This window comes from Aplidium turbinatum, chromosome 2 (genome assembly GCF_918807975.1).
Source record: "Aplidium turbinatum chromosome 2, kaAplTurb1.1, whole genome shotgun sequence".
Lineage (NCBI taxonomy): Eukaryota > Metazoa > Chordata > Ascidiacea > Aplousobranchia > Polyclinidae > Aplidium > Aplidium turbinatum.
This window is the reverse complement of record NC_137473.1, coordinates 6,104,759-6,111,034: the sequence shown is the minus strand read 5'-3', so window position 1 is coordinate 6,111,034 and position 6,276 is coordinate 6,104,759.

The window sequence follows — 6,276 nt, the reverse complement described above, 5'->3', positions numbered from 1 at the left end:
TTTTCGCAGTCTGTCCCACACAGGCACAAGTCGGTGCAGGTCAAGTTGTTCCTTCGACACGAACATCTCTGGGTTGAGCAGTTGGTTTTGCATTGGCATCGGTGTAGTTGAATAATGGCTTGTGGTGCATGTAAAATCTTTGTGGTGATAGGTGAAATTCCACTTTCATGCTGATGATAGCCATGCCGAAGTGGATCAAGGAGCTGTTGCCACATGACAGTGGCTTGGCACCAGACACGACTCTGAACTCGCACGCGTTCAACGTGCTCCTCTAATGCACCAATTTGTTGGAGGCAAGTTTTGATTCTCCGCCAAGTTCTTGCAAAACAGGTGCCATCTCAGTTCTAGAATGTTGTTTATGTGGACACCCTTCGGGCAGTAAATCGTGCAGACAAAGTTGGCCAGCATTTCTTTCACATTCTGAGATAGTGTGCTGTCCTCAGGTAACTGTATTAGTGCACTGATTGTTTCCATTCCTGCCTTCATTACTTTGGAACCACTTGGTTTTATCCAATCCTGAAAATCTGCCAACACTATCAGCTCCACTGAAAGTATGGAATAGGGGTAATGCTTTCGCCTTCTCTTGTCCTAGAGCTCTACATATTGGTGCGATCACCAGTGTACCTGATAGCATGGAAATGGACGAGTGTTTGCAGAGTTGGTCGTAATTTACAACAGCAAGGACAAGAACGTCTGTGTCCAGACTGAAGAAGACTAACTGCGCACCAGGACTCCGCTGTGATGCTGATGCTGCGAGGCAGATCATCAAGGTGTCAGCTTCTTCGTGATTGTTCACTTCAAACGTGATGTTCCGATTGCTTCTGGTGTGACCTGACGCTGAAGTTTTTACCAGCTTTGAAGAATGCTTGTTGTATCCGATTACTTCTTCAGCAAGATACTGTGTCAAATCTGCTCTTTCGTTTGGTCATGGCACAGAAACCTACTCCGTGGCATGTGCTTGATTTTGGTATCATCCATGATTTGGTATTAAACGGGATCTTTGTCTTTTCGTCGTCTTGTTCTAGTTTTATGTTTCAAAGAGTCAGACTTGTATGTGTCGAACACCAGAATAATCTCGTCAAACTCTGCTGTCAACGTCATGAGCTTGTCATTGAAGTATGCTAAGATCTTTAACTGTCGTGATGGCCTCACCATGCTATTGACAATGGCAATTTTCTGACTCATGTGCGATGCCGATGGTAACAGTTCTGTATTAGCAGTGTCCACTCTCTGTCCACCCGATGCTGGTTCATGCGCATCATGCTGTTCCATCAGTTTCAACCAGATGCTGCAGGCAATAGATGAGCTTTGATTTATCAGTGCATGGTAGAACTGTTCCATCTGGAGCGAATAGTGCTCTCGGTGTGAGGGTGAACTCATAGTTACCGATAGCGTTCTTCTGGTCAATGTCCCGGCTTGATATGGATAGGACCATGAAGCGCCCGTAGAGATCTTTTGTTTCTTTCAGATCGACCGACTGGTCACGAACCTTGACTGTTTGCTTCTTGTTTCTTGACATGCACATGGGGTTGTTCTGCTTCTTAACTGGTGCCCCTAAGCTGACATTACCATTAATGCATTCTGCAACATACTCTTTGCAGAGCTGTTGTCCCTGCTCATCGACAGTCAGGATCTGTTTGACATTTTCTTGTGGAACACATGCGTGTGTGATGAAGTTATACAACTCATCACCTTCAACTGCGAATGGATTTCCGTGACTCAGTGTGGTAGCTTTTATCTTGTCAACAGCTTCATGCTCTTTCCTGACAATGGCTGGTTGTACTTCAGGGTGACTTTTTTTTGGAAAAAGTGTCTTTAAACTGCTCTTTGGACTATTCTGAGAGGTGCGACATCTTTGGTGCAGCCAGGAAAACCCGTGCTGGGCAGTCATGTCGTTAGAAATTCCAATTAGTCCAGAGCGGACTTTCATCATCTTGTTGAACTCCTCGCATGCACGATTTGCACCAATGAACACAAATGGAATCTCACCCTTGGTAACAGACACATTGCCTTTTTGAAGTTCACACCAAGTATCTGGGTGGTTGATCTTCGGGTCATGTATATTGTCCGATCTAGGGCTTATTCAGTTCCTCACCAGCTTGCAAATGGAGATTGAGATCTGCATTCCGGGATGCCTCGACTAAGATAAAGATCGTTTCCACACCGTGAACAACTGAACATAGTTCATCATTGACTTGAACATTGCATTAGAGGACTTTTCCGATTCCCATGCTTTCAATTGCAGCATCACATCTTCATCTAATGGGAACGTTCAAATATTACGTAACGCTTTTTTTCCGAAAGAGCAGCAACTTCCGAAAGTTCAGGGAACGAAAGAGCAGCAACTTCAGGGTAGCAGTGCACCAACGTGAGTGAGTGGTTGGCAAGGTGAGATGAGTGACTTGTATCCTGCCCATCCGGGGATCTTGCTCTGTTCATCATTTTCTCTTGCTCTAGAAAAAGAAGATGCTGTGACCCACCCTAACTGGGTCAGTTCATATGACTGAGCAACACCTGCTGTGTTGGCCTCAAACGTCCGCGCTCTGTTGTCAAGTTCTGGTTTTGGCTTGGCACATGGCTTAATGGGCACATGATATGGAAGAATTGATAAGTTCTTAGCTGCAGTAAGTTCGAGCTCTGGTGCGACTAGTTCTCCTGGAACATTTGCTTTCTGATACATTGTTGTGATTGTTCTATGTGTGGTGCCTTCCCAGTAGGTGGACAACAAGTACGAATAAATACTTTTTTATTTCATTATTTTCATTTTTTATACTTAATTACGGACAAACACAACGTAACACTGTATAAGTTATAAGTAGTAATGCAGCGAAATACAATTTCGGTGGCCATTTTGAAAACTAATATGGCGGATAGAGCTCGACCGATATCACTTTTTCAGGCCGATACCGATATTTATGAAATTTTTAGGCCGATACCGATATATCGGTATCGATATATGCTTGCATGGAAGCTATATATAGCCATCTTCTTCTTTCGTTTGAGACTAGATCAAATCAAAGTCTCAAACGTGTAGCCGTGTAGCTTCTTAATATGCCGCATAACTGATTAACTTCCACCGAACGAGGTCGTGTGGCTTCTTGCGTCATAATGCTCTGGGCACAAATCGGAAAACTTTTACAATGACGCTACTATTTTCTTCTGTGCAAAGTTTCACTAGGCTTTTTTCTTTAGGTTTATTTTTGTATGTCATGTGAGCGAAAGTTAATTTTCCCTGGGCCTTTTCTTTCTTACTGTAATACCAAAACTTGACAACTTTTGCTGCATCTTGCTGTGATAGCCTACTCGTATGATTTAATTTTGCAACGAATCTTGTCTTATCAATATCACTCGGAGATCAAAGCCAGACATTGTGACGTAAGACATGAAATAAGTTGCGCGTGGTTACTGGTTAGTGTAGAAGTACACCTGTACGGTACTCCCATCGATTCTTAGTGAAAAAATCCCCTTTGTTACAATGATTCAATGTCATCAATCGTTGAAGCAACGTAAAACTCGAAAGTTTTCCTGCTTGCATGGAAGCTAAGGGATACAGTATTAACATTTTGTAGATGCGCGCACTAGAATGGGCGGGAAATAATATTCTCACAAAAATTGTTCGTGCTATGCAAGCACGTTTGAGCAACTTGTGTTTCTTCTAAAGGCATGTATGGCTGGTTTTGAGTGTGCTTTTGCTGGCCGATGTTTATCGGCGAAAAATAGCCGATACAATATATCGGCTACACCTGATATCGGCCGATACATATCGGTCGAGCTCTAATGGCGGATAATTGCGAAGTGGTTAACGCTTGGTATCTAGGTATGCTTCTAATGGATTTCTTGACCCTTAAAACATAGAATTAGCATGTTTGATAAAGTTTCTAAGTTGATGAGGAGCCAAGATATATCAAACTATATATTTTGCGGCCGCCATTTTGAAAATTCAAAATGGCAGCCATGGGGACATCTCTGCAAATGTAATCAACGTTTTTCGAATTCGTCATGGTCTAAGCTTTCCAAAAATGTATAGGTTTGCTAATCTCCAAAAATTTTGAACGAAATTACATAACGAACCTGACTATTAGGAAAATTGCGGATCCGCGGTAATTTATACATATTTTCCTACAGACCAACATCGTTTTCGGGATCCATTACGCCAACTTTTTTTTTTTTTTTGGATGAAACTGTGAAAATAATCAGTAGGTATGCAGGAGCTAACCATGTCAAATGGAAGCAAATTTATTCCAAAATAAACGTGCCATTGAAAGATTTGTTGTATCCACGAATTTCCCCAATTGCGCATTTACGCATTAGAGATTTTTCCCCTTCCACAAAAATCCTGCTCCCAATTCACGATCTTCTTCCGTATTTCCGAAGTTGATGGAGTTTTCCCCTGAAATAAATTGTTTTGTAAGGTAGACGCAAGTAGCTAGAAGTGGATTACCACCAAAAAAATATATCTTCAGAATTAAAGAGTGGGTGATGAAAAACCGGAAGGAAACTACCGGAAGGTCTGTCTAGATATTTTGAAATTCAACGTGGGGTCAGACAAGGCTGTGTGATGTCACCAGATCTGTTTAACTTGTATAGTGAAATGATTCTCAGAGAAATAGAAGGTATTGATGAGGGAGTTTTAGTGAACGGCATCTCATTAAACAATATTCGCTATGCTGATGACACTGTGCTCATAGCGACATCCCCGAACGGTTTACAAACACTAATTAACAAAACTTCAGACATCAGTGCAAAATATGGAATTGAAATTAATGACAAAAAAACAAAATGCATGACTATCTCCAAACATAGTCCTGAACCCCACTTTGTACTTCACCAGGGAGGCAACACAATTGAACAAGTGTCTTCTTTCAACTATCTTGGTTCTCTCTTAACAGCGGACGCACGATGTAAGAAAGAGATACGAAGAAGAATAGGCCTAGCTAAAGACGCTTTTAATAGACTACGACCTATTCTATTGGATCGCAAGCTTTCTATTCTTCTGAAGGTGCGACTTCTCAAAGTGTTAGTGTGGTCTGTTCTCCAGTATGGTTGTGAAACATGGACCTTCAACACAGAAACTAGGCGTAACATTGAAGCAGCTGAAATGTGGTTTTACAGAAGAATGCTCAGGATTTCATATACTGATCACATCACAAATGCAGAAGTTTTAAACCAGGTACAGCAAGATAAAGAACTAGGTATTGAACAACATAACTCAAAGGCAACTCAAATTTCTCGGTCACATTATCAGAAAAGAAGATTTCGAAAATCTCTGTCTAAGCGGCCGCCTTCTCGGGAAACGTGCTTGTGGCAGACAAAGAACAACATTTATATCCAATTTCAATACATCAATCAGCCAACCAAGAACACTTTAGGACACTGCGCGACAAAGGGAACACTGGAAAAATTTACGAACTGAGCATCTAGTTCATCAAAGGCCGCATCGGCTATGATACTGTTGATGATGATGATGATGATGAAAAACATTTCGTGCTTAGGGAAATGACCATAAAAATGAAACAGAGTTGAACCATTAACTTGTAATTGAGTTGCTTGTAAGATAACATTTGTATTTTAGTGGTTAAAAGACTAGATATGCTGCGACAGGGTAGCTTTCAGTGTTCCTTCTAATATCCGGTTAAATGGATAATAAAATTGCCAAATAAACGTATAATATCCGTTATCCGGATATCAAGCTTTTACAACTATCCATTCAACCCTAGTCTTCAGGTCTTTCACCAGAGTGAATAATGAAATGAGTTTTCAAATTACTCAGTCGTACAAATGATTTTCCACACTCCTCACATTTATACGGTCTTTCACCAGAATGAATTACGAGATGACATTTCAAAGTACTTGGTCGTACAAATGATTTTCCACATTCCTCACATTTATACGGTCTTTCACCAGAATGAATTACGAGATGACGTTTCAAAGTACTTGGTTGTACAAATGATTTTCCACATTCCTCACATTTATGCGGTCTTTCACCAGAGTGAATTAAGAGATGAAGTTTCAAATCGCGCAATTGTACAAATGATTTTCCACATTCCTCACATTTATGCGGTTTTTCACCAGAATGCATTACGAGATGAGTTTTCAAACTACTCAGTCGTACAAATGATTTTCCACATTCCTCACATTTATGCGGTCTTTCACCAGAGTGAATTAAGAGATGAAGTTTCAAATCGCGCAATTGTACATATGATTTTCCACATTCCTCACATTTATGCGGTTTTTCACCAGAATGAATTACGAGATGAAATTTCAAATTACGCAATT